The sequence below is a fragment of the Equus asinus genome, chromosome 21 (assembly GCF_041296235.1).
Source record: "Equus asinus isolate D_3611 breed Donkey chromosome 21, EquAss-T2T_v2, whole genome shotgun sequence".
NCBI classification, from domain to species: domain Eukaryota; kingdom Metazoa; phylum Chordata; class Mammalia; order Perissodactyla; family Equidae; genus Equus; species Equus asinus.
The window spans coordinates 77,738,763-77,766,645 of record NC_091810.1 but is presented as its reverse complement, the minus strand read 5'-3'; the positions used below and the strand labels follow the sequence as shown (position 1 = coordinate 77,766,645).

The 27,883-nt window shown below is 43.8% G+C and overlaps 1 long non-coding RNA gene across 1 annotated transcript; it reads left to right on the top strand.

The window, feature by feature from the left end:
* Positions 1-497: 497 nt before the first annotated feature.
* Positions 498-16,469, top strand: LOC139041411 (uncharacterized). The gene is made up of 3 exons (XR_011496498.1): positions 498-593; positions 12,473-12,561; positions 16,332-16,469. It is a non-coding gene; the product is annotated as an uncharacterized lncRNA (long non-coding RNA).
* The last annotated feature ends 11,414 nt before the right edge of the window (positions 16,470-27,883 follow it).

Sequence of the window (27,883 nt, the reverse complement as noted above, 5' to 3'; positions counted from 1 at the left end):
CATGCCTCTGCTTTGCCAGGAGTCCAGTGGGTCCCAAGTGGTGCAGGGCACACTTGTATCAAAGCTGCAATTTCTTGGCAGGACCTGAACTCATGGTGCATGGCACGGGCAATAGGGAGTGGCTGACATCTGCACAGAAGTCCTGTAGACGGCTTTGCTTGGAGCCCACACTTCCTGTTCCAGGGAATTTTACTATCTCCTTGCCGTGTGTGTAAGACCAGACACTCAGGGGAAATCCGCTGTGTGTGTTTGTTCCCTGCTCCACCACGTCTTCAGGCTGTAAATCTTCCCTGGTGAAGATCACAGCCTCTGTGCTGTCCCAGTTGCCGTTTAAAACAGCGGGCTGAAACTTGGAGAGAAGGAGGAAAAAGGTATCTGGCAGGATGAGCCTATATTTACATATTCCTCTATCATGGGTCCTTATTTGTCATGATCTGGTTTCTTTCGTGGGGTTACACTCAACCCCTCCTTTTGTAACCCCACCTCCTCACCGATGTCACACGTTTACGATCCAAGCCTCGCCCTCCGTGTTATAAAGCAAGCAGGTCTCCAGCAAACAGCCCTCCTCCTTATTTGGTCCACCCGTTGGAGCGGTGAGCATTTGGGGATGTTTCTATTTCTGTAGGTGTGGAGAGAAAGTTGGCTTTGTTTAAAAAACACTCACAGGACATCCTGCCATGTTCAAGCGGTGTCATTTTCCTGTCTTCAGGTGAACAGAGGGGTCTCCAATTGTGTCTAAAATGCTCCTTGGCCGTTTTTTTCCCTTAAACTTTTTTTCCAATTATTTTATTGAGGTCATATTGGCTTATAACATTGTGTAAATTTCAGGTGTACATTATATTTCAGTTTCTATGTAGGCTGCATCCTGTTCACCACCAATAGTCGAGTTTTTATCTGTCACCATATATATGTGCTCCTTTACCCATTTCACCCTTCCCCCATCCCCATTCCCCTCTAGTAACCACTAATCTCCAAATCTATGTGTTTGTTTATTTTCCACATATGAGTGAATTCATGCAGCATGTCTTTCTCTGTCTGACTTATTTCACTTAGCATGATACCCTCAAGGTCCATCCATGTGGTCGCAAATGGCACAATTTTATCTTTTTTAATGGCTGAGTTGTATTCCGTTGTCTATATACCACATCTCTATCCATTCATCTGTTGATGGGAGCTTGGATTGCTTACACGTCTCGGCTACTGTGAATAAAGCTGCAATGAACACAGGGGTGCATGCCTCTTTTTCAATTATTGATCTCATGTTCTTTGGATAAATACCCAGTAGTGGGATAGCTGCATCATATAGTATTTCTATTTTTCATTTTTTGAGGAATCTCCATACTGTTTTCCATAGTGGCTGCACCAGTTTGCATTCCCCCCAGCAGTGTATGAGGGTCCCCTTTTCTCCACATCCTCTCCAACACCTGTCATTTTTTGTCTTGTTAATTATAGCCGTTCTGATGGGTGTGAGGCGATATCTCATCGTAGTTTTGATTTGCATTTCCCTCATGATTAGTGATGTTGAACATGTTTTCATGTGCCTATTGGCCATCTGTATATCTTCTTTGGAGAAATGTCTGTTCATATCCTCTGCCCATTTTTTGATTGGGTTGTTCATTTTTTTGTTGTTGAGTTGTATGAGTTCTATATATTTTGGAAATTAACCCTTGTTGGGTATATGATTTGCAAATATTTTCTCTCAGTTGGTGGGTTGTCTTTTCATTTTGTTCATGGTTTCCTTTGCTGTGCAGAATCTTTTTAGTCTGATACAGTCCCGTTTGTTTATTTTTTCTTTTGTTTCCCTTGCCTGAGTAGACGTGGTATTTGAAAAGTCACTGCTAAGACTGCTGTCAAACAGTGTACTGCCTACGTTTTCTTCTAGGAGTTTTATGGTGTCAGGTCTAACATTCAAGTCTAAACCATTTTGAGCTCCTTGGCCTTTTTTGTGAAAGGAGAAACTTTTCTTCTTCCCCCAAACTGGTGAAACTTCGGGAGTAGAAAATTGAGAGGAAGTGAGGCGATGTGCTGACTTCAGAGAACTTGATTGAGTTTAGAGCAGAAAGGGGGAGAGTGCTGGCCACTAACACAGGTGAAGGGAGCAGCGTTTCCCCTCCTGGCAACTGAAAAGGGCCGCCTTACACTCTGTGGCAACACAGAAGTTATCCCTCTGTTCTGCCTGCAAGGGCCAGGATGGGTCAACAGGGAAGCTGAAACTGGGCCTTGAATAATAAACAGAACTTCCTCAAACAAGGGAGATGGTTTTGCCAAAGAAAGAAAGGGCTTCCCAGATAGGGTAAATAACACGAGGAAATCACGGAGGGGACAGACTGGTCAGGAAGAGCAAAGCAGGAGATCACCCGGACTTGGAACCCAGGAATGGATGGTGGGGAGTGGAAGGAGCAAGAGATGAAGCCTAGATGAAGTATAGTTTGGGGCAGGTCCTGAAGGGCTTTGAATGCCAGGCTAAAAATTTTGGACTATAGACTGAAGAAAATGAGACACCATTCATTCATTTGTTCATTTATGCATCCAACGAATATTTATTGAGTATTTAACATGTTTTGGATACTGTGCCAGAAGTCAGGGGTACCACTACAAACAAAAGACATGAACTCCCTGCCATCAGGGAGCTTACATTCTAGTAGAAGGAGAGAGGGAATGTATGAATAAATGTATAATACGTCAGGGTGATCAGTGCTAAGGACAAAAATGAAGCCGGGAATCAAGAGAGAGATGAGGTGTGCAGGTGCTGTTCTGGGTCCGGCAAAGGCCGCTCTGAAAAGGGCACTTTGAGGCAAGACCTGAAAGAAATGAGAGAGCAAACAACCACCCGGACCCCTGGGGGAGGATCTCTCCAGCGACTGAGGCTGCATGTGCAGAGGTCCTGAGATGGGAACGTGCTCACGGTGGGGGAGGGAAGGCAGAGATCAGTGTGGGTAGAACAGAGACAGCGAGGAGAGAAGGAGGGAGACGACATCAGAGGCCTGCAGGTGGGCAGCCACGGAGGGCCTTTCCATGGTAAGGGGTTTGGATTTTATTCGGAGTGATCATGTAATCTCTCCAGCTAATGTGTGGGAACTTGGCCGGGGACGCTGAGGAGCTGGGGACAGAGGAGACACAAGGAGACACGGCGCTATATAAATCTGAAGCAGGAGTTAAAACTTAGGCAATATGACATGAAAATTCAGGCTTTTCTGCTTGGCAAGAGGCCAGAGGAGACAGGAGGAGCAGCTGACCCCTTTCGAAAGGGCGTATGTTCTCAAGTTAACCCAAAGCCCTGTTGGCAGACCTGCTTCCACCAACACAAGTCACAACCCCACCCTCCGCAGCGCCCCGTGGTAGGGTGACAGGTGACGCAGGGAAGCTGGTTCCTTCTGCCTTCCTCCTGTTCTCTCTTCTCCTCCCACCGACCCCAAAAGATCATGGCATGTGGCAAGATGAGAGAGAATTTTAAAGAGGACCTCAAAGCCTTCAACAACACTTTTCGACTCCAGATGACTGGTTCTCAGAACTCAGGGAGCTATAGAAGCCAGTTCTTCGAAAGGGATCAAGGCCTCCACATTAACGAGGCGTCTGTTTAATTCCGTGCTTCAGTGACATCAGTGTGTTGCCAAATTGTCTTGCACTGTGTCTACTCCCCTCTAATGAGAACCTTTATTTGTGTCCTAAATTGAATTAAACTCAAGTCTCTTGACCCAGATGCATTACGGGCCAGAGTACTCAGAGAACCCAGGAAAGAGACTTTCAATGTTTATCTGGGGGCCTGGTGGACCTGCAGATATTTAAAATGGTGTGGGAATCCTGGAGACAGGAAAAGGGTTCCATTAAAAAGAAGAAAGAGGGCTCCATACACTGCAAACCAGTGAGCGTAACAGATGGCAGACACGATTCTTGAATGGATTTTAAACGGAAAAGGGTATTTCTGTGCCCCTGGAAGAAAAAGGATGGCTTACCGTGACCCAGCTTGGGTTAGCTAAGAGCAAATCATGTCAGCCTTGCCTTCATGTCCTTCTTCCACGGGTTTATTAGTCTAGCGAAGGAAGGAAATACACAAGACAGGAGATGTTCATTGTTCAAACATAACTGGTACAGGAAAAGCCCACTTAAATAAATCCACTTATAAAGGAAACTAAAATTTCATATTAAATAGTGAAAAAAGGTTTTTAGTGAGACTTTACCATGCAAAATGAAACTTAAAATTATGAAAATGCTTTTTCTTCTATTTTAAAAACTATTTAGGGCTGGGGCTGGCCCCGTGGCCGAGTGGTTAAGTTCGCGCGCTCTGCTGCAGGCGGCCCAGTGTTTCGTTGGTTCGAATCCTGGGCGCGGACATGATACTGCTCATCAAAACCACGCTGAGGCAGCATCCCACATGCCACAACTAGAAGGACCCACAACGAAGAATATACAACTATGTACCAGGAGGCTTTGGGGAGAAAAAGGAAAAAATAAAATCTTTAAAAAAAAAAAAAACTATTTAGGGCTGCCCCAGTGATGTAGTGGTTAAGTTAGCACGCTCTGCTTCTGTGGCCCAAGTTCTCCAGTTCAGATCCTGGGCATGGACCTTCACACCACTCATCAAGCCATGCTGTGGCGGCATCCCACGTAGAAGAACTGGAAGGACTTACCACTAGGATATAAAACCATGTACAGGGCTTTGGGGAGAAAAAAAAAGAGGAAGAGTGGCAATAGATGTTAGCTCAGGGCCCATCTTCCTCACCAAAAAAGAAAAGAAAAGAAAAGAAACTTAATTAGTTGAGAAATATTTACTGAGCATCTATTATGTGACAGCCTCTGGCAATGAAGATATAGCAGTGAACAAATTAGACAAGATGCCTGCCCTTACTGGGTTTATAGTCTAAGGGAAGACAAGAAAAAAATTTAAATACATAAATAAACAACTAGTTGCAGTTAGTGATAATGATAATTGCTATGAAGAAAAAAAAGTAGGATTACCAATGCAAGAAGGCTGGAGGGTGGAGGCTGGCTTAGATGGGAGAGGAAGCGGACCTCTCTATGAATATGTCACTTGACCTGCAATTTGACGATGAGGAGGCAGGCAGCCATGCTTTGAGGAAAGAGTGAACCTGACCCAGAGACCCTGAGGAGGGAGCCCGCTGGACAGCCCGTGTGGTAGCCGGAGGGTGAGCAAGGAAGACAGGGTGCTGCAATAAGGTGTGAGACGTGTGCCCAAGTCAGGAGACGGGCCTGGGAACCCACAGGAGAGAGTTTGGATTTTTTTTATAAATCTGGTGAGAAGCCATTGGAGAGATTTAAGTTGAGGAACGACACGATCTGATTTAAACATTTAAAAGATGACTGTGGCTACCATGTGGAAACGGGATGGCCGTGAAGGCAAGAGTAGGAGCAGGAACATCAGTGAGGAGGCTGTCCCAGGGGCCCTGGTGAGAGATGTGGCCACTGGGCTAGGTGCTGGTGGGGAGATGCAGTGGAGTCGATTCAGGATGTATTTTGAAGATAGGCCAGATAAAACGTGCTGTTCCATTAGCTGTGGGAGTGGGCAGGGTCAGAGCACCAAGAACGACTTGAGATTTTGACTTGAAAAATGGCTGAATGATGCTGCCATTTACTGAGCGAGGTAGGGAAGCCTTGAGGAACAGGTTTGAAACCAATGGGAGTGTTTTTGGACACCTAAGTCCAAGAGGCTCTGAAACACCCAGGTGGAGATGTCAAGTAGACAGTAGGATATACAACTGAAGGCCAGCTCCACACATGTAAATTTGAGAGTCAGCTGCACGTAGATGATATTTAAAGCCAAGGGAGTGGATGAGATCACTTAGGAAAGGGAGATGCTGAAGGAGAAAGGACCAGGAGGAAGCTCTGGGGCACACTGACATCTAGAGGTTAGACCCCAGAGGAGAAGCCAGGTAAGAGTACAGCCGCCAGCTCGTTCTTAGAATAGCAACAACCACCCCAAAAATGACCAATTAACTGTCGAGGATTTTGGGGGGGACATATTTTTCTGATAAAACTGTAAGATCATATAGTAATATGAAATTCTATTAAGATTTGACTTTCACAGCACAATCAAACAATATAACTTTGGCAAAAATATTTGAGATGTTTGTTAATTTTCCCAGGAGTCTATGTCTCTTACCCCTTTGATGTTAAAATCACTCTCATTTGAGGTGTCTTTTTGGTCCTCATCCTCATAGATTTTCTCTGATCTAACACTGCCATTTCCTTGTTGTCAATGGCTCTGCAAATGATTAGGGCACTTCCCCAGAACTGCTTTCCTATTCTTGAAATCTTGCTTATTTTGCAAGACTGACAGTTTCACTTTGCCATGAATTTTTATATTATTTGCATTATGTTGTTGTAGCCTGACATCTGTAGAAAAAATAATGGACAAAGATTTTACCCAACAGACAGGCGCAGGAGCTTGGTTTTAAAAGAAAGCGATGTGTGTGTGTGGTCAGGTTTTAGGGATTAATTTTGTGTAATGATGATGCTAGCTGCCTATAATGGAGACCACTAGCTGTTCACCGAATCCATTCTCCCATTCTTTAAGCGCTTAGCTAAACAACATTTTCCTACCTACCACTTGGCTAGGTATGGCTTTGTTGACTAAGTGAGCAGCAGTGACATGCCATTTTCAGGCCTGTCCCACAAAAACTTCCCATGTTTGCTCCTTTATGCTCTTTCCTCTTCTGTGGCTGGATGTAGATTGACAATGAAGCCCTGGAGAATGGCAGATCCATGAGGTGGAAAGAACCTGGATTCCCCAGTGGCTGAATGGAGGAGAGTGCCCCCACCAACCTGAGTTCTCTGAAGTGTTGTTACCTAAGCTACAAATAAAATTCCCTTGTGTTTAGCCATTAAGCCTTTGGGTCTATTTGTTACTGTGGCTGAGCCTATCTTAAATAACCCATTGCTCCACTTAACTTCAAGAATGGGCTAATGAACACCCAGTAATGAGGAGCCCTTATATATTTCAGCAAGACACTTAGCTGGTATCGTGTGACTTCCTATAGACAAGCTGAGAAACGTGGGAGGTTGCTAGCCTGAGTCAGAGACGTAGTGACTGACGAGACAACCAAACCTAAAGGCTAATGAATCACTATCCAACCACACACATCCCTTTGGGCTTGATTCTCAGCACTGTCCTTTTCAGCATCTGTAGCAATGACTCAGGTGACTATAGAGAAAGCACGCTTCTCAAACTTGCAGAAAACGCGATGCTAGAAATGGTACCCCGGATCACACAATCATGATTCACAAAGATCCTGGCATTGGATTTTCATTATATTGTTGTATCAAGACAGCTATAAAGAAAATAATTGACAAAGACTTTGACCCAATGGGCAGGGCCAAAGCTTGGCTTTCAAAGGAAGGGTCAGTGGGCCAAATAGAACATAGTGAAATTCACTGGGGGTAAATATAAGGTCCTGAACTTAATTTGAAATAAACTAGAATAAGATGGAGAAGACATGGCTCAAGATATCACATTTTTAAAAAAGACTTAGATGTTTTAGGCTGCATTACTAGAAGTATTGTGTCTAGATGAAGAGGTGATAATCTCACTTTTCTCCACTTAAGAGAGACTCCTTCCTGGAGTTTTGAAGTCAAGTGTTACACTAGACAGGAAATGTGTTCAGAGGAGAACACTCAAGACCGTGAAGGACAGGGACATGGATTTTAGTTTTATAAAATTAATTTTCTGTTGGTTGAGCTGATGCAATAGACAGTGAGTTCCTTGTCTCTGGAGGTGTTCAAACAAGTTAGACATATGAAATAACTGATATTCAGTTATTTTTGACCTACAAGAATAGTAATTTCATATGGTTCAACCTAACACTTGGTGGAAATGGTGGAGGGTGAGTCAAGCAATTGATGGTCTTTTAAGAGCAAGTGACAGAAATACAACTCAAACTAGCTTAAGCAAAGGAAGAGAGGGGTGATAGTGGAGTGGGAGATGTATTGGTTCATGCAACTTAAAACTCCAAGGAAATTCTAGCTTCAAGTATCGCTAGATCCAGGAGTCTATCTCACCTGCTCCATCTCTCCTCCCTGCTCTCTTCTCTGTTGGCTCTGTTCCCAGACAGGCCTGCCCCTTGTGGTGGACAGTTGGGCACCAGCAGCTCCAGGCTTGAGTTAAACCAGTTTAACCACCTCAACCAAGAGTCTCTTCTCACCAGTAATTCTTGGGACTGACTCTTACTGAACTGACTTGGGTCACATGTCCATCTCTGACTCAGTAACTGAGGCTGGGTGGGTGGGACGTGAAAGGAGTAGAATTACTGGCTGGCTTGGCCTTTATTACAAGTTGATTCTGGAGTCCAAATGAGGGTGGGATGAGAAGAGAGGGGTTCAGCCACAGGAACTGAAGTAAAGAAAAGGTAACTTTCCAAAACAAACAAACAAAATGAAGCACTACAGACCCAACCTGAACGACGAAAAGGACCAGCCAAGCTAAGATCTGAGGGAGGTGTGTTCTAGGCAGACAGGGCAGCTGGTGCTGATGGAGGAATGAGCTAGGTGGGTTTGAGGAATAGAAAGAAGGAACTGTTTCAATTACCTATTAATGTAAAACAAAGCACTGAAGTTTACTGGCTTAAGGTAATAAGCATTTTATCTCTCACAGTTCTGTGACATGACCAGACTAAGCTAGGCAGTTCTCTGCTCCATGTGATTCCGGCTCACTGCAGTCTGGGATATCCAAGATGGCTCACTCACATGGCTGGCAGTTGATGCTGCAGGCTGGGGCTTATCTGGGACTATGGCCCAGAACTTCTTGGTTCTCCTCCACATGGCTTCTCTGTGTGGCTTTTGTTTTCTCACAGTGTGCTGGCTGGAATCCAAGAGAGGAAGCAGAAGCTGCCAATCTTATTAAGGCTTCAGCTCAGAAGTCCTAGAACATCAATTCCACCACTTTCCGTTGGCCAAAGTAGTCATGAGGCCAGCATATGTAAAGTGTGTGACATTAGTGAATAGGATGGAAGGAACTGGTGGCAGCCCTATTGGAAGGCTATCTACACCAGCTGGTGTGCCTCAGCCATAGTGAAGGGCAGAGTGGTGTGTGATGGAGTTGAAAAGGTAGAAAAGGGCTGCCTCAGGGTCAGCAGTCTGTGACCCACAGGTAAATTCCAGCCCATTACCTGATTTTGTAAATAAAGTTTTATTGGAACACAGCCACATTTATTCGTTTCCCATATTGTCTAGGGCTGCTATCTTGCTACAATAGCAAGAACTGAATAGCTACAACACAGACCATATGGCTCCCAAAGCCTAAAATATTTACTATCTAGCCCTTTATAGAAAAGTTTGCTGACCCACAGCTAAGTTATGGTGTGCCTTATAAGTCTTTTGAGGAATCTGAATTTTATTCTAAGTGATGGGAAGCCATTGGAGGATTTTAAACCACTGAACCACATCATCTGACTTCCGTTTTTAAAAGATCTGCTCTGGGAATGGATTATAAGAGAATAAGAGCAAAAACAGGGAGACTAGTAATGGCTATGGCAGTCATCCAGATGAGAGAAGAGAGAGGAGAAAACTGAGAGAAGGAGATGAATTTGGCACATGTATATGGAGAGGAAGCCCATGGGACTTGCTGAATCATTGGATATGGAGAAGAGAGAAAGAGGAATCAAGCCTGATTTCTAAGTTTTTGGTCTGAGCAACTGGATTAATGGTGGTCCCATTAACTGAAAAGAGAAAGACTGAGGGAGGAGCAAGTTGGGAGACAAGAGCAACACATACTAAGTTTGAGGTGTCTGTTAGGCATCGAAGAGGCAACGTCAAGTAAGCAGTTAAGTAGTTGAGTCTGGAGCTCAGAGTATAAATTTGAGAATCATCAGCCTGAAGAAAGATCTCCAGGAGATTGGTGTGGAGAGAGCCCCAGGATGGGCAAAAACCAGAGGCTATCAGCAGCAAGGAAGTTAATAAAAGAGATTAAGGAGGAGTGGCTGGTAAGGCAGGAGGGCGCTGAGAGACTGTGGCTTCACGAAAGCCTGAATATTTCAAGCTGGAAGAAGTGGTCCACTGTGTTGAATGCTACTCAGGGAACAGAGAAGTGATGCCGAATTCAGGCTCTCTGAAACCTTGACCAGAGCAATTTCACTGGGTAGGGCGGACTGAAGGGTCCCCTGGAGGGTTTGAAGAAAACAGGGGATGTGGGCAAGTGGAGACAGCAAACATATAGAGACTTCTTTTGAGTAGTTTTGCTGCAAAACGAACGAGTGAAAACCAGAGATGTCCACTCCAGGTTCATGGCCTTTAAAGTCCCTTTCAATTCTGAGGAGCTCTGACTCCATGAAGCACCTACTCTGTCCCAGCTCATTAATTGTCTGTGATGTGATGAGGAATCTCTTCCTGATGGCTCATTGGGAAGTTGGATGGAGCGCAACAGAGATCCATGCCTATAGTTTCAAGAAAAAACAAAATGAAAAAGAAAGATTGTGGCCTCAGAGAGGCAAGCGTAGATGTTCAAACGGGTTCCTCCATGCTGAAGAAGACCTGCAAACCCATCAGGCCAGCAGTTTCATTTCTGCTGGGTGTGCGCACAAGCTCTTCCTTCCACGCTCCCCAAGGAAGCTGGTTGGTGCAAACTTCTGAAATTTGCTGCCAAATATAAATGTGCGACCCAAAGAATAAGCAGATTTCTGTAATCAGGACACAAATGCACTTGTGGAAGGGTACAAAGTGTCATGTTTGTTTCAAATTTTTTTTTCTGGAAAACATTTACTTTCTCATGACAAACATCCAGGACAAAACACTCACACTCGTGCACACAGAACCTATTGTTATTTAAAAATATTTATTTAATCACAGACTGTAAGGAAGATGTGGAGATAAATCTTATCTAGTTCTATTCCCTGATGGTCTTCAAAAGAGATTACTGACCCTGAAGTCTGACTCTGAACCATTTGCTCTCCTAGTTTATTGAGGGGCAGGCTGACCGATCAGGTGGCCCGCCTTCCTGGATCTATAAAAAGTGTAGATATGATGATAACAGGAGCCTTATCTCTGTCTTTGCCCACGAGCTAGTTTAGAACCCCAGATCTGCTCTTCCCAAAGCTGTGCCACCCTGACTGCGTCCTTAAGCTCTGTGAGCCACGGTTGCCTCATCTGTCAACTGGTGATAATAGATCTACTTTGCAGTTGTGTATTAAATAAGCTAATGTGAGTAAAGGTCTGTGTACGTATTCTGAGTACAATCAGTGGTAGCTGTCATGAAGAATAATATCTATGCGCACATCCGATCCTCACTGAAAAGGCCAAGCGATGTCATGAACTAGTAAGAAGGGTCCCAGATCTCCTGGGTCATCCTGTCCCATAGTCCAGGGTGTCTGTCTGTCTAAGAACGATCTCGGTGCTTTGAGAATCCTATAGCTGGCAGTGTCATTTTAAGCAAATACTTTCAGGGGTCCCAGGCTTCAGAAAGTCATCTGTTGACACGGAGGGTCTCCCATAAGTGGTGCCCCAAGGGCTCCTCATTCAGCCCCAGGCCTTTCCTCTGCCCAGTCCCAAAGTTCCCAGCAGCCCTCCAGACTCGCTTTGGTTGCCCCAGTGAGGACGAGCTTCTACCCCCATCTTCTCTAGCTTTGATGACATCAGTGTGGGAATGCTCTGCTGTGGCAATAACCGTAGTCCCAGTTTGGCCCAGTTTATATCTTGGCTTTGAATGTTCCCAAAGCCTCACCTTTCACAGGAGGGGAAAGGTCCTCTCCCCAGCTCCACATACCTCTGTGTCAGCTTCCTTAAAGACTCTGACGAAGAGCGAGAAGGGAGCTGGAGATGACTATCTTTTGGGCCTGACTTGAGCTAGTGAGATGCATCTAACACAGGAACACACAGGAGTTGGCATATGTTGCTTTTACATACATTAAACATACGGTGTTTTTGCTTTTTCCGGGGGGGTGAGGAGGATGGCTTTCAATGATCATTCATGAATAGTAGCCCATGCTTCTCGTGCTCTACAGCACACCCCCTCCGCCTGTCTGGGACTTCAGCTGTGGCCAGGGTGGACATTCTCCACACACACCGGCAGTGCCACCCAAGCGCCTGTGGCGTCCCTCAGCTTTTCCACCTCAGGTTGTTTGGAAGCTCCTGTCGTTTCCTTAGGCCACGCACAGGCAGCCCAGAGTAGGGGGTGGGGCTAACACTCCCAGGCCGCCCTCAACCACCGGAGGAATGGAAAGTCAGTGGAATAGAACTCAGCCTCAGGATCTTCAGAGGTACAGTTCTGGGGGCTCAGGAAGAATGAGCCCCAGTTGCCCACAACAATAACCAGAGGATTACCACCTCCTTTACTGGCTTTTTTCTCCTCACTTTCCCCACTCCTGCTTCCTCGATTCCCCTCCCAAAAAGGCTACCTGCACTCGAGGCCCAAGTCTCTACCTGAGCTCTTGTTTTTGGGAGAACCTAAAGGAAAACGTGCTTCAAGGCGCATGATGGGAGTTTGTATTTTTTTAACATTTGAAATAAAGTTGTTCCTTTGTTGAACAAGGACAAAAAGGGAACCTGCCACTATTGGGAAGAAGAGCCATCCTTGAAGCTGCAGAAGTGGGAATTCAGTTCTGACCACTGGTAGCAAAGGTAAGTCTCAAAGTTGACGTGAGTACAGGCCAGGATCTGCTGGCAGCTGGGGAGGAATAGCCTAGCTGATTCTGGGTGTGGAAGTATTTCTTATTCCCAGTCCTAGTGCAGAGGCTAGAGGCAGAAGGTGTGGATTAGAAAAGGCTGTGGGTTGACAGAGACAAATGTTCACAGCAGATCACAGAGGCCTGGGAAGACCGAACTGAAGTTACAGAGTCAGAGAACAAGGTGGGTAAGGCAGATCTGTGAAGCAGAGGTGGTCTAGATTAATTGCAGGGACCAAGGGTGAAGGCCAAGGCAAGAGTTTGTATCCCTTCCCAACATTTGTGTGAGGAGCCTGCCCCAGAACAAAGCCCCTAAGGATCCCAGCAGCTCTGGCTCTGGGTCTATCTGCACGGGAGGAAAAGAAAAGGAAGAAGAGACAGGGATGAAAAGCAGTTGGGCCCAGTGGGGACACCTGCATCCCCAGGACACGATTTTAACTCAGAGAAAGGAAGAATAAAACAAAAGGTCACGTTAGCAAGGGGGATTTCCAAGAACCACCAACAGTAACGAGAACTCAAGCACCTGCCTTCCTTCCTGCTGATTTTATGAGGTTGCTTTATTCTTTTTTGGATTTGTGGGTCTATAGAGAAAATGTAGTTACAGTGTTTCTGGGCAAAGAAATATTTTTCCAGGTGCTACAGCCGCAGAATAACTTTAATTCTGCAAGAAAGCTGGAGGGTCAGCTATAGGTACAATTGTCAAAGATGGACGGCGAATGTCGTGGAATAAATCAGATTCTCCTGCAATGGAAAGCAAATTAGAACCCATCAATGAATCTGTAGAATGAGAATCCTGACAGTACTTCAAAGGTTGTACTGTCCAAAGCTGGACAACCTCTATCCTACCCCCAATCAAGCCAAACCAAAAAGCCCACCTGAGACCCCCCCTCCCCACCACCGCAGATCTTTATCCATGATGCTGTAGTTTCTAGTTGGCTGCTGGTAATGTCTGTTCAATAATTAGCATAATCAGATAGACAGATTAGTGTAGATTACCACAGCTGTTCCTCTTCGAGGACAGGATGCAGTTTCCTGATGAAGGACATAACCTTTAATCTTCACTAAAATCCTTGCTTCATAATTCCTAGTCTCAAAGTGGCTCCTCTGCAAGGTTAAGTTCAAACACGGCTGGGTGCGCTGCCCAGGGATTTAACCGCCTAGACCTACAAATGAAACTCATTGGGTACATTAAAAAATTCCTGGGGCCGGCCTGGTGGCGCAGCAGTTAAGTGCGCAAGTTCCACTTCGGCGGCCTGGGGTTCACCGGTTCAGATCCCGGGTGCGGACATGGCACTGCTTGGCACGCCGTCCCACATATAAAGTAGACGAAGATGGGCATGGATGTTAGCTCAGGGCCAGTCTTCCTCAGCAAAAAGAGGATTGGCAACAGATGTTAGCTCAGGGCTAATCTTCCTCAAAAAAAAAAAAAAAATCCTCAGGACCATGTGAATAGTTAAAAAAAAAGTGAGGATCACAGAGACAGAGTGCTTTTACAGAACACAATTCAACATATACTTTTACATGCTTGTTTAATTAACACTGGATGTTTGCACGAAAACCCGTTCTCTTTTTACAAATAATCTTGAAGTCTCTGGATTCTCATCCATAACCAGAATGCCTCTAGGTCTGTGCTGTCCAATACAGTAGCCACCAGTGGCTATCGAGCCCTTGAAAATGTGACTACTCTTAATTGAGATGTGCTATAAGTGTAAGACATATTGGATTTTGAGGATTTAGTATGGAAAAAAGAATGTAAAACATCCCGTTAGTAACTTTTTATATTGATTACATGCTGAAATGATAATACTTTAGACTTATTGGGTTAAAGAAAATATATGACTAAAATTAATTTCACCTGTTTCTTGGTACATTTTGTATGAATCTACTAGAAAATGAAGAGGGACAGAAGGGTGGCTCCCGTTGTACTTCTGCTGGACAGCACTGCTCTAGCCACTCTGCACAGCAGGGGTGTGGGGCCGTCTGTTGGCCGGGGGCTTCCAGTTTTTCCCCAGAGTGTGTGTGTTTGGGGAGGTTTATTTGTGGGGCTGCTGGAGATACCTGCGAGGGGAGGTGCTACCCCTCTTCCAGTCTCAGTGACCTTTTCTATCCCACAGTCACCGGAAATTGTTTTCTAACCTTTCCTTGCATTTTAGAAATGGTGTGGCAGTGCACAATTCCCAGTGCTTCTCTCTCTCTCTCTCTGTCAAACAACTTTATTGTATAATTTACGTGTCATAAAATTCAGAGTTTGACCACATTTGCACAGTTGTGCAACCATCACCATAATGCAGTTTTAGGACAATTCCATCACCCTGAAAATTTTCCTCATGCCCATTTAGACTTGGTCTCTGTTCCAGCAACCACTAGAAAACCACTGCTCTGCTTTCTCTATTTATAGTTTTGCCTTTTTTAAAAAAGACATTTCACATGATAGGGATCATACATCACGTGGTCTTTCGTGTCTGGCTTCTTTCATTTAGCGCACTGTTTGAGGTTCATCCGTGCTCACAGTGCTGTTCTTGCCAGTCTCAATCTTTTGGCCTGCTTTTAGAGGAAACAAAGATGGGTGGTAGGAAATTCTGGGAAATTCCTCAGTAGCTTGATCTGAGCCTGGAAAAGTTGCCAAGGGTGATGAAAACTACACTCAAAATTTCATGTCACCTGGCGATTTGATGACAAGACACTGCTGATCTCTCTTTCCTCCTGTTTTATTTTTATTTATTTTTTATTTATTTTTGGAGGAAGATTAGCCCTGAGCTAACTGCTGCCAAGCCTCCTCTTTTTGCTGAGGAAGGCTGGCCCTGAGCTAACATCTGTGCCCATCTTCCTCTACTTTATACATAGGATGCCTGGCTTTATACAGCATGGCTTGCCAAGGGGTGCCATGTCTGCACCTGGGATCCGAACCTGCGAACCCCAGGCTGCCAAAGTGGAACAGGGGTACTTAACCGCTGTGCCACCAGGCCGGCCCCTCTTTCCCCCTATTTTAAAAAGAAAATGGACAGTATTCACAAAACAATATTCATTTCCCCATTTTACCTTCCTGTTCTTGCCTATAAACCTACATAATTTATACATTATTGTACTCATAGTATAGATAAAAATGTGATATTCTACATTTCTTTTCCTTTACCATTGAGTATTTTTAAAAATAATGATGATAAGTTTGCTTTCCAGCAACCACACTGTCTCACCTGGAAATTGAGCAGATGTAACTGCTTTTTAAGGCATTTAACACCATGACAGTCATTTGTTTATTCAACGAAGTGCAAGCTCTTATAGCTCTACTTATAGTATTGAAACCTAACCAGATGAATCTAACTTCTCGTGGTCCTAAGATTTTCCATCGCAAGTTACCGTGTTTGTTTAAGAGACAACAGCAAAAGAGAAACACTCCAGGAACTCAATTTTCTTTGCTAATAAGCAAGTACCAAAATAATGAATATCTTCTGACACCACCCCCTCAAATCACTGAAAAGTTTACCCATAATAATATGTGGACTTTGAAGAGTGGGTGGTTAGAGTTTCTGATAAACACACCCATAAAGACTAAATCACACATAAGTTGCTAAAGGGAAAACCTGTGAAAATCAAAGACCGTGACAAGCTGCGTAGGGAGGAAGGAGAAGTTGAAAGATCCAGGCTGGGGTCGAACATCTTTCAGTCACATTTTTAATCAAATCAAGTCAAAATTAATCTGTTTTATGTCTCTTTTGCTTTTAACAGACAGGTGTGTTGAACTCGCCCATCCCCCACTGAAGCAGACATTGTCACTGCCCCACCCTGGGGTCGCCTGGGGCTTTGGCAGACAATTCCTGTGCACACTGGCTTTCTCTCTCAGGCACCCGGGTCTGGATGCCTGAGGGCTTTTTCTGCCACAGTATTGTGCCGGCCCACCAACAAGACCAACCCCCCAGGACAGCCCTCCAGAGATGAGGGACAGGAGCTAGTAGACAAATCCACCAGCCCCCCAACTCCTGGTGGGTCAACTGGAAGTGTGTCCTACACAACCTCTCAGGGGGGCCCCTGCAGGACTGAGGCCCAGTGGCCCTCAGAGGTAACTGCTCATTAACTTACCCTTTTTGGCTTTTTCTCTCTTCCCTGTCTCACTTCCCCACTTCCTCACTCTGCTTCCTGGGATCACTTTCCAAATACACTATTTGCCGCAAATCTTTTGCCTCAGGGTCTACTTTTGGGGGAGCCCAACTAAGACATCTATCAAAATTTTAGATAAGTAAAGACTCTAAAGGGATTCTATTACTACTTTTCAGCAGAAATGTATGGGTCATCCTTAGAAAGACCCAAAGAAATCAAAATGGTGAGAGTTGTACCAAATACTGGCTCTGTTCTCACATAGTGTCACCTGAATGTACCACGCCTCCCTAATTATATTGCAAACACACTGTGACTGAGACCATGGGGGCAGGGAGCTGAACTCGGTGCTAAAGCTAACAAATAAAAATGGCAAGCAATAGGATATATTGGAGTATATGAGGAAGCCATTTGGTATAAACCTAATTCGGCCTGACCTTGTCTTTCCAAAAGGGCATTGTATATCTGCTTTAGAGATTCCCTATGGTAAGAGCAAAGGCCCTTGAGATAAAGGTGCAACTTCTCTCCCCCTCCCAGCGTTGGCAACTCCTTAAGGATTAAGTATCTTTCCTTAGGCTAGAAGCTGATTGCTGCACTCACCTGTGACCACCCAGCTCAAGACAATAGGCTTGCCTCCTGCTATGCCCACCAAGATAGCAGACCCACTACCTGCTGTGTCCATCAAGTGCTGTGCCGACAGGGCAATCTTGTGACTATTGTGGGAGGGACATTTCAATCGTATGTGAAACACCCTCTTTGAGGGTATATAACCACCCTGTGTACCCCCACTTCTTTGGAGTGGCCTGTTCCTTTGTGGAAAGACTCTCCCGGGTTATAATCCTAAGATTTAAGCTCAGAATAAACTCAGCCAAATTTTCCTTTATAGATTGGTTATGGATTATTTTCGTCGACAGTTCTTGGCGTAGTCGCGGCAGGATTTCAGAGAAACCCACCGGAGGCCATCTGGAATCTACACTGAACCGGTATTCGGTACCAATAAGGGCCCATTGAGCCCCCCGGATCACTGTATTCTTCAGGTGACCTTGGTGAGTTCTCCTGAGACCCGGACCTCCTTATTTTAAGTTGATGGTCCAAGAGTTTATATGAGCTGGGTAAGGTCTTAAGATTAGAGGTTTTGAGGAGTACCGGTACGTTTCCTAGGTGGAGAAAAACCTAGAGAGAATTCCTAAGCTGCAGGAACTTAGAGGAGCTTGGAGTGAGCTGGGTTGGTTGTCCTTTTAATTTGGCTTTAAATTGGAAAGAATTGTGTTTATAAAGTCTGAACAAACTGCTTGATAGAGAAATGAGAGACTGAACGTGTTCAGCTCCAAAGAAAAGGGACACTTGCTCCTCCCGGGCTTTACCAAAAGGCGCCCTTAGGTGACTAAGGACCTCAGTGGGAGTGTCAGAGGATCAATCCTCGTGACGTGCAGAGGTCCCATAGGGAACTCCACTCTCATTCACGGTAATTAATTACAGGCTCGTCTGGGGACGCACATAAGGGCTGGTCACCCCCACGCTCCGAGCTCCCACGGCGGTATTAGGCAGATGGAGGGAAAAACCGAGGCACGTAAGAGAGTGTTTACGACCTTTCTATAGGGAGTAACACTCACAAGCAGCACACTTCTGACCCACTACACTGTCCTTAGAAGTTGTTCAGACTTTATTTTTAAAAAAAAAACAGACAAGCAAAAAGAAAATGGGAAAACCGTGCTTTTAAAGCTGGCCAGCTCCCGGATGGACAACCTCCCAATAGGACTCCAGTTGGTTTCCTGTATGGAAACAATGCTTGCAAGTATCTAACAAAATGGGAAGGATTAACTAAGAATGACTTAAGTGGCCAAAGTGGGGAACGTTCGATATCTCAAAGCTACTGTATTTGCGCGCACAAGTAGAAAGAGCCGGCTCTAAAACTAAAGCAAAAGAATAGGAAGCTTATTATGATTGGCATTTAGAGGCTTCAAAACGTAATAATGATAAAGTGAATTCTTTACAGGAGACTAACCGTAAATTGACAGAGACTGTATCTGAATTGAAAAAAAGGATAAGAAGTCAGAAACCATCCCAGCCTGCTTATCCCTTCCATCTCCTCTGCAGCTGCCTTTGGAATCCGAGTTCATCTCCTTCTCCTTTTCTAAAGAGCTCTATTCCATTGACTTAAAGTAAGTGCTTACAAAAAGTTTTTCTGAATAGAACTAACCGAAATGTCTTCATCTCTCTTAGAGTTACAATGGCCACTTTCGTCTCCTTTTGAGCTTTGCAACTGGGAAACAAAGAATCTTTAAAGAGTCAAAGGCTCGACCCCTGGGAGCCCCAACTTTGGGTTTCTGGGCCTGATCACCCCAGCAACCCTAAGTGGGGTGCCCTCTCTTGACAGTTGACTCATTGAGTATTGTAGTCACCTACTGAGTCAGTTATAAGGGTAGGAGACCTGTGATTTATTCTGTGAACTGTCCTGCTGGGGTTGTGTGCCCAGCATGGGAACTGTTGTGTGACTCTTATCTTGATAACCCTCTGGAAGAGGCCATGAGGGCAAGGTCTGATCTCTTCTTTTCTTTTCTTTGTCTGTTTTGCTCATCATCTCTTCTGTTGTCACCAAGTCGAGGTTAAGTTCAGGCTGGACCTGACCAGAACCTGGACCTTCTGTAAAATCAAAAACCTGAGGAGTTTCTCTGTGCCTTTATGATGCAGTTGGACAGGTAGCTCAACCTAGAAAATTGCTAACAGAAGATTAAGATCAAGAACCGGTTATACAGGACTGAATGAACTGAGAAAAATTATAATTTTTTTATGACTTTTGTTTGAAATATTGTTTTTGACGTGTTGTTTTGTTTTCTCAGATTTAAGAAAATCTTTCTCTTATGCTAACTATGACTTACAGCAATTAGTGAAATTATACCTTTATGAGCAAAACTGAAACATTTATCTTTTTCTCCCTACCTGATCCCTCCAGGATTTGGAAACTCTTTGTGAGTGAGTATGGTTATTTCATGGCAATATAGTTATTTGCATAAGTTCAATAAGAATCTGTTCTCCTTATAACAGTACATTTGTTATCTTACCAAAACTTTGACTGTAATGTCATATTTGAGAGAAATATACAGACTCAGGTATGACAATACTGCCTTTGAGGAATAAGGTTGACTTTCTGGAAATAAAGCCACTTGGAAATATAGGCCTGGTACCTTGCTTTATAGAGAGAGATTTGACAAATAAAAATGGCAAGCAATAGGATATATTGGAGAATATGAGGAAGCCATTTGGTATAAACCTAATTCAGCCTGACCTTGTCTTCCAAAAGGGCCTGACTGTGGCCGTTGAGCATGCATTGTATATCTGCTTTAGATTTTCCCTATGGCAAGAACAAAGGCCCTTGAGGTAAAGGTGCAACTTTCCTGCCCCTCCCAACGTTGGCGTCTCCTTAAGGATTAAGCATCTTTCCTTAGGCTAGAAACTGATTGCTGCACTCACCTGTGACCACCCAGCTCAAGACAATAGACTTTGCCTCCTGCTACACCCATCAAGATAGCAGACGCACTACCTGCTGTGTCCATCAAGTGCTGCGCCGACAGGGCAATCTTGTGACTATTGTGGGAGGGACATTTCAATCATATGTGAAACACCCTGTTTGGGGGTATATAACCACTCTGTGCACCCCACTTCTTCGGTGCCTTTTCTTCCTTTGGGAAGAAAGGCCCCGGGCCATGGTCCTCAGATTTCAGCTTAGAATAAACTCACCCAAATTTTCATTTACAGATTGGTTACAGATTATTTTCGTGGACAGATTCCAGCAATCTTACCTGGTAAGTAAGGAAGCTTGCTTATCTGGCAGGTGCAATGAACCTTGAAATATTCTGGGGAATCTCAAGAAAGGAGAGAAATGCACCCAAATCTAAGGTATTGCAGGCAAGGTCTGACGGCACAAATCCTTGGCTTGGCTTTTCTGGCCTCGAGAAGTCTTTAAAGTTCAATCTGAGATTCCTCATAAAAAATTCCAGCAAAAGCAGATTTAAGAGCCTATATGATCAATTGCTATTCTTGCTGCACTTATGTAGATAATTGGGCCAAGTTTCTTGAAACTAAACTTATTTTGCAAACCAATTAGTCTTAATTTGACTATCTTTGGTAAAAATGAAGGTGATTTTAGAGAGAAGAATTATGTTTCAGTGAAAAACTATAATACGCATTTGTGGATATTAGATCCTAGTTCTGTTAATTATCTTTGAGGCTTTTTCTACCTGTGAACTGAACTGGATCCTGAATTCTTCTACCAAAATATCTGGTTACAAACCTCCAAACTAATGTTTTCAATTGTTTACCTCATTTTCATCTGGAATCATTGAGAATTGATCATGCTCTTTTTCCTGAAACCTTGCAAACTGAAGCTGAATGACTTGATAGAAACTCAAGAGAGATTCCTGTCTGTTGCTGTGTAAGCCGTAAGGCACTCAAAAAGATACCTGAATGCCCGATGACATCATCAGAGACCTTTCAAGCTGCAAAAAGATGCTTTGACTCTGACATCTAGAAGTCTTCTTGACTGCCTGCCCCCTGGACACAGGAACTAATTTATAATTTGCTCCAACCATTAACCTTGTTACCTTGCTTCCAACATCACAAGGGAGAGAAGACCACGACTGCATTCTATTGTTTAATTTGGTTTACAAATGAGTCTTACTTAAATGATAAGTTAGGATGTTACACTGTCTAGCCTCAAGAATGCCTGCTACTTTCTGTTAACTCTGCTAACCCAGTAAAAGATTTCCTTCTACAGGCTCAAGAAATTGCCACGGAACAAGAGAAACAGATATGGCAGTCAAAAGCGGGAATTTTTGACACCCCCTCACAGACGTGGTTTGGGCCCAATAAGAAACTCACTCCATGGGTCACAAGGCCACTTTCCCCTTCCTAAGGGACCCTTTGAGGTATGACAATTGGACTTTGTCTAAATGCCACCATCTCAAGGATAAATATATCTTGTAATGATCTGTATGTTCTCACGCTGTTTTGAGGCCTTTCCTTACAGAAGAGCAATGGCTTTAACAGTAGGTAAATTACTATTAGAGAGAATAATTCCTGTTTGGGGAATTCCTACTGAGTCACATAGTGACTGGGGAACTCAAATCTGTTTGTAATGTTTGGCCAATATTGCAGCATTTCCACTGCACTTACCATCCTCGATCCTCAGGACTGGTAAAACTAATGGCACAACTAGAACTTAATTGGCAAGCTTTCAGAAGCATTTACTCTCTCACGGCCAAAAGCTCTTGTGCTAGTGCTCCTTAATCTTAGATCTATACTTTTTGTAAACATCGGCTGTCTCATTTTGAAATAACAATAAAACAACCTATGCAATTAGATGAAGAAATATATGAACCAGCTTTTCTTAAGGGATATATTACATTGTTGTCACAGTCTTATTGAGGTACTTAAAGTAAAATGAAAGATTGGTAGCTGATTCTTTCACAGAGCTCCCAGAACTTAAGGATCATGGACTATAACCTGAAGAATTTATTTATTGAAAGAGACGTCAAATAAGACTCTATACAGCCCAGTTGGAAAGGACCATACCAGAAGGAAAAGAAGACGACATCTGTTGTAGACAGCTGTCCCAAGACTCCGGACCAGGCCTGTATTCCCAACCTTATATCTCCTCATTTAAGCATTTGTTATGCTTAAACTGTAAACCTTTGTTATAATTTGTTTGGAATACTGTCATACTTAAAGAAAGGGATTAATTTGGAACAGACTGATCTTGAAGGCCAGGAATTTATCAAGTGACTCCTAATGGAACTCAGTGGTTATGTGGAACAAATCTTTGGCCTTGGCTACTGCCTGGATGGCTAAAACACTGCACCCTGAGTTTCCTTTAAAGGCAGGGAAGGAGTCAGGCTGAGTTACAACTTCTTGCCAATCTCCCTCTCTTTAAGGCCAGATGGGCTTGTTCAGTGCTCCACTGGTATGGCTATATTTGCAACTATATGTGCTTCTTCTTTGGGGCTAAAAGATGTCATTATTACATATGGAAGATCTGACTAAATTTACTCAAGAAGCTCTTAATGATAGTCAAGCAGGAATAGCCTTATTAAATACTGAAATGTCTTTAATGTGAAGGGCTGTCCTTCAAAACAGAATGGCTTTAGATATTCTTACTGCATCCCAAGGTGGTACATATACAATCATTCAGACTGGATGCTGTGCTTTTATACGTGATGAATCTTCCAATGTGTCATCTCTGCTAAAATACATGAAGAAGCAAGTGGATGCCTTATGCGATCTGACACCCAGTCTTGAATTATTTGGTTAGCTCCCTTTCAGTACCTGTTCCCTTTTTCAATCCGGATTGGAATTCCTATTTCTATTACTTATTGGAATCCTTGTACTGGTCATAATATTCAAACTAATTGTTGTTTTATTTACTCAGTGTTGTAAGAGTAACATACAAACTACAGTAATGATTGCTCAATGGCTTGAGACTGTTGATCTGTCTTATAACCCTGGACAAATTTCCTTTTCTGATAGGGACTATGACTAGGAATTCATTTCAGACTAATCCTTTTAAAAATGCTGAGTTATTATTGTTACTGTACTTGTTCTAGAATCATATACAATGTAAATGTGAAGTGTCATATAAAAGCACATATACAATATTTGCACAACAATCTAAAATTAATTAGAAATTACATGACATATGAAATGCTTCCTCTGTTAATATATATATAACGCTATGCTTGTCCACTATTTCCCCCAAACATGGACGACTAGGCAAATAAATGAAATATAAGCCTAGCACTGAGGGACATGATGGACCCAGGGCAGGCAGCAACCACCCTGGCACCGAGGGACAATATTTTGATCATCAATGTTTTCTATCGAAAGATTAGAGATCAAAAGGGGAAAATGACAAATAAAAATGGCAAGCAATAGGATATATTGGAGTATATGAGGAAGCCATTTGGTATAAACCTAATTTGGCCTGACCTTGTCTTTCTAAAAGGGCCTGACCGAGGCCGTTGAGCATGCATTGTATATCTGCTTTAGAGATTCCCTATGGCAAGAGCAAAGGCCCTTGAGATAAAGGTGCAACTTCTCTCCCCCTCCCAGCGTTGGCATCTCCTTAACGATTAAGTATCTTTCCTTAGGCTAGAAGCTGATTGCTGCACTCACCTGTGACCGCCCAGCTCAAGACAATAGACTTGCCTCCTGCTATGCCCACCAAGATAGCAGACCCACTACCTGCTGTGTCCATCAAGCGCTGTGCTGACAGAGCAATCTTGTGACTATTGTGGGAGGGACATTTCAGTCATATGTGAAACACCCTCTTTGAGGGTACATAACCACCCTGTGTACCCCCACTTCTTTGGAGTGGTCTGTTCCTTTGTGGAAAGACTCTCCTGCGTTATAATCCTAAGATTTAAGCTCAGAATAAACTCAGCCAAATTTTCCTTTATAGATTGGTTATGGATTACTTTCGTCGACAAAGCTTTATACACATTAACTGATTTAATTCTCACAACAACCCCATGAGGTGAACACTATTATTGTCCTCATTTTACAGAAGAGGAAACTGGGAGGTTAAAGTACTTTGGCCCAAGTCACACAGCTGGAACAGGCAGAGTCAGGATGCTAGCCCAGGCAGCCAGCTTCCAGATTCTCAGAGGGTAGCCTCTGACACAGCCCTGAGCGTGTGAGGATGTTTGATAAATGCTTCCTTGATTCGGGAGTTACTACATGCAGAGAAAGGAAAGAAGATGGTCTGCGTAATATCTTCAAATGTCTGAAGGCTTTGAGCTGTGAACCCCTTTGGAGGTTTGGTGAAGTCCATGGAGTCTTTCCAGAATAATATTTCTTTTTAATAGTATTTCTTTTTAATATTTTTAAGTGCATAAAAGAAAACACTGGATTACAAAGGAAACCAATGATATTGAAATCCATTTATCAAAATACTACTAGAAATTGTGATACAGCAATATATACATTCACCCTATGAGGGGGATTATGCACTGGAATGGGCTTCACAAATGTGCTAAATCTTGGTCACGAGACTGTGACAGGAACGGGCTGAGCAGCCCAAATGGATTGTTTCAGGATAGACATCAATGGTCGGCTCCAGAAACCTGAACTACAAGACCTCTTCCCTCCACATCACCCTCCACCTTCATTAACTTTCTAAAACACAGCTTTGATGGTATTTCTCACCAATTCTAAATCTTTCAGTGCTCAACCTCCATTGTCCCCAGAATAAGTCTAGGATGCTCAGAATGACATTCAAGGCCTGTGTGATCTGAAACCAATAATTTACCTTACTAACCACCAACGAGTGCCTCCTACGAGCTCCACACTCTAGCCACAGAATTAAATTCCCTGCTTTTGAAGCAGGTAGCTGAGAGTTACTGTAAATATTCAGTGAGCACATGATTACCTTTCAACCTTGTTCCCAACACAGACATAGATGAAAAGAAATTAATCTTGTCAATTTGTTTTCTCATTTAACCTGAGAGGTGACTCAAGGATCACAAGGATTTATGAGCTTGTTTTATGTAATAAAGAGAACATCTTCAAGGATCACCAGATAACCAGCCCCCAGATGCTGTTGACGCCCAGAAGTCAGATTGCCCAGGGGCTTATCTGGAGTGAAAGAAATACAGATGACGCCTTTGTTTCTCTGAAACTCCTCCTACCAAGACCCTTAGCTCTATAAAACCCCCGTTTTCCTCTCTTGTTAACAGATTGGAGAAAACACATGTTCCCATCTTCTCATTTTGTCCAATTCAAATAAACCTTTCTCCATCTCTAAGCACTGACATCTCATCTCAGTGACTGGCTTACTGCACATGGGGCACTTGAACTTGAACTTGAGATTGAGAGGTTGGGTATCAGTTTCCTGCCTCCCTGCACAAGCTGTGCACTTCAAGGACTCCCTGCTTCCTCTGCCTAGAATGAGTGAGTGAGCACCCTGAGGCAGAGTCCTTCCCCCTCAGCTGAAACTACTTTGCCAAGTCTTCCCCCATGATCCTTCTCTCAGGTCGAAGCAGTCACTCCTCCTCTGAGGGCCTGTTTCTCTTTCCAGATGCCTCTACCATGGCATATTAACACATTACATTACAGCTATTGTGGAGGTATATTAGGGCCTACTACATGTTATTACTCTTAAGCAGGCCCCAGCAGAAAATCCAGCCCAGGATGAGAGTTCAGTTAATGTTGGTTAAAACTGATTTGAGGGTTGGATGTGGGTAATGCATTTGACACAAGTTTGAGATAACCTGCATGGAGCGTCTCACTATTTCTCACCAAAGATCACAGATCTGGGCACAAAGCCTGAAGTAGCCCACCAAAATCATGAAACTTCCTTGAAGACTTGTATTATCTTAAAATTTCATGTAAAATTCTGCATCTCTTCCATAAGATATTAACATCTATTATCAAAGTAATGTTACTGATTTTGCCCAAATTTTTAAGTAAAATGGACATTCCTAAGAAATCTGTCCTCTTTCCCTGCAGCTTATTCTACCCTCTGGCCTGCCAATAACCCTATGAGTGCAGGCATCTGGGTTGAGACACAGGGACCCAGAGGGCTCCTCTTCCTGACCCCAGAGGTGTGCACATTTGGTTGACTTTAACTCAAAGTCTCAGGAGAACCCTCCCCCTCCTCCCCCAGGCAGCTGGATGCTAAATGCACTGCATCTGGCAGGCTTCTGCCTCCCATTAAACAGCTCAGATGAGTAATTATTCCACAACGTATCCATTTTCTAATCTTTCTCCAAAGTCTTTCAGAGATGACTCATTCTGTGAAGTCAACAGCTGTTGGGTTTTTCCATGATGTCCCTTTGTGTTTGTTGTTATTGTCTTCAAGATCCTTTTGTTGTTGTTGAGATTTTATCATCCCTGACATGTGACTTCCTTCTTGCCTTTACAGAGCACAGTTTTCTCTTCTTTGACTGAGGAGGGCCTCAGCATATGCCCAAGTTCTTCCCTTCCATTTGAGCTTGATCTACCTCTTTAAATTTTATCTGTGGTGAGGTGGAAAGAGCATGGATCTTTGGGTCAAACAGAGCTGGTTTCAGTCCTTGCTCTGCTACTAACCGGCTATATAATATTGTGCAAATAGTATAACCTCTCCCAGCCTCAGTGCACTCCTCAGTAAGAATGGGGACAATCATATCCATTTTCCAGGATGTTGTGAGAACTAAATGAGGTTAGGTCTGCAGGAGCACCTTATACAGTATCTGGCAGCAAGTAAATACTCAGTAAATGTGAATTTTCGTTTTCTTCCTTCCAGTAGAGAGAAAGCGGCCTGAAAACCTGGGCTGGTGTTGGTGCCTAAGTCACAATGAAATCTGCAGATGATCACTCCCTCTCGGGGGGCAGGATCTGTGCCTTTTCCTCAGTATCTCCAGCTCCTACCCAGCACGGGGTGTGGCATATAGTAGGAATTCAACAGATGTCTGTTGACTGAATGAATCAATAAATAGACAAAGGAATGAGTGAATACATTCTTCCAGAATGATAAAGGATTTGAGATGAATAACTAGGTTATGTCAAAGTAACCAAATAATTCGTAATATGTGAAACATGTCCAAAAATCTATCCGATCTCTATCCCCCTGACTGTGTAATAACAAGCTGCTGATGAAAGTTATACACTGGGGATGTGGGGCATGCAGAGAGTGGCAGAGGCCTTGAGGAACTCAAGCATCCCATAATGCCAGAGCAGGAGGGCTAAGCCGCTCACTCACTTGCAGGAGTTAATTGTTAGGGCAATCAGGAGCGAGGTGCTCTGTAATTACTATTGTTTTAGCATAAATATATGTTTTTTTCTGGCAAGTAATTGCTGGGTTTCTGGTTGCAGCCCTAGGTTCTGACTGTGGAGATGTCTTTGAGGAATGGCTTCAGATGACTAAGCTCAGCCTTTCAATACCAGATGGTTTGCTGCAGTCACCGCCTCTGGCCTCAGCAGCGGCTTCCCAGCCTGTCTCCTGCTTCCACCACTGCCCCGTCACAGTCCAGTCTCCACAGCACGGCCACAGCGACCTTTCCAAACCACGAATCAGATCTTATGAAGCTCCCTGCTTAGCACTTCTCGTTCCTATTCCCATTAGAATAAAAATCCAAGGCCTCGGTGCTTAGTACCCAGCCACTGCATGATCCTGTCCTTGCCTACCCCTCCGTGCCTTCACTCACTGAGCT